Consider the following 1577-nt stretch of genomic DNA (forward strand, 5'->3'; position numbering starts at 1 on the left):
TAAGTTCTGCCTGTGGCCCTGGGCACTCACCCTGGTGCTCCAGACAGCTTTCTGGGCTGCTCCATCGTTGCTAATGTCCTGCCGACTCTATTTTTAGTTGTTACTCTAGACCAGCAGTTCTCAACCAGTGGGTCACGACTGCCTTGGGGGTCGAATGACCCTTTCACAAGGGTCGCCTGATTCATCACAGTAGCAAAATGACAGCGATGAAGTAGCAACGAAAATAATTTTGTGGTTGGGGTCACAGCCTGAGGAAGTATGAAAGGGTCGCAGCCTGAGGAAGCTTGAGAACCACTGCCCTGATAAGAGAGGAGGTCCCGAGACTGTGTGGTCACCTAAGTCACTGCACTGGCCGATACTAACCTGAGAGGTGTCCTTACTTTAAAAAATCAGTTCTGCAAGACAGTTGTAAAGTAAGGACATCTCCTCTCTTATCAGACCATGCCGTCCTTTAGTAATGTGTTGTGGTGGTGGTGGTTTATAATTAATGTTGCTTACACAATGTAATTCCTGAGTGTCACTTGTTTTCCTTCGCCTGCTGCTTCATTAGCAAAAATGTTACCAATATCATGCATAGATACTCATTTCTGCAACATTGTAGCTAAGACGCCAGAACGAGCGAGCGACTGTGAAAACCCAGCAGCAACAAAAACACCAGCACGGGGCTGCACGCACAGGCAGCCGGAAGTGTGGCATTGGAAGTGCGCTGTAATTAGGCAAGAAGGACTGCCTGACTGGACCGTATTAGAATATTCAAAACGTATTGGCCTCGAGGCTTAGCTTTGCACCTATGTCCCTGTAGTTAAAACAACAAAACCATGTAAGCACAAAATAATAATAATAAAGCTTTTGCTTCCACACACTGCAGGAAAACTTTGGGCATTGTTGCTCTATCGCTGTCACCTGGTGCCTCCCCACTTTTGCAAACCCCTGGTTGGTGTCACTGCTCCGTTTCTCTTTCCGGCCTTCCTGTGGCACAGGACAGGATCCCTGGTGGTGTAGTGGTTGTGCCAACATTGACTCGATGGCCAAGAGTTGAGGTTTTTAGAGGATTTAAAAACTCACAATTAGGTGACTAATGGGACTTGTGAAGAATAAATCCAATCAAAATATTCTGTAAGGAACTTAAGCCAAATAAAGAAAGCAATTATAGTTCACCAAACAACATGATCATAACTTGAAGATTTTTGTCCTTTCGTTGTCTTTTATTTTTTGCACCCACGGACTGCAACCACAGGTCCTCACTGGGAATGGAAGACTGACTTTTACAAGGCTGTCAGGTGGATGGAGAGGGCCAACCTTCTCCTTTCTTCCTCTGCTACACATTGAGGGTGTGTCTTGTTAGTTTTACCTAAGACTCTGGGCGATCCCTGGGCAGGTGAAATGTGTGTTTTGTTTGACGTGTCCGTGGCAAATAGAACATTTGAATTCTTCACATAAGTGTCTTCCTTCCATTAGTAATGTATAATTGAGCATATTAAAGAAATCACCCATGTCTTGATCAAATCCTATACCAGTCTCTCATAAGTTAAATTTTAAAAATAGACGGTATTAAAATATTTGCTTTATTAGCTACA

At 44.1% G+C, this 1577-nt stretch overlaps 1 protein-coding gene across 2 annotated transcripts in view; it reads left to right on the top strand.

The window, feature by feature from the left end:
• Positions 1 to 1577, top strand: part of MED12L (mediator complex subunit 12L) — a 375484-nt gene that overhangs the window by 135817 nt on the left and 238090 nt on the right. The gene's annotated exons all lie outside the window — the stretch shown is intronic.

This window comes from Tenrec ecaudatus, chromosome 8, assembly GCF_050624435.1.
Source record: "Tenrec ecaudatus isolate mTenEca1 chromosome 8, mTenEca1.hap1, whole genome shotgun sequence".
Classification (NCBI taxonomy): Eukaryota; Metazoa; Chordata; class Mammalia; order Afrosoricida; family Tenrecidae; genus Tenrec; species Tenrec ecaudatus.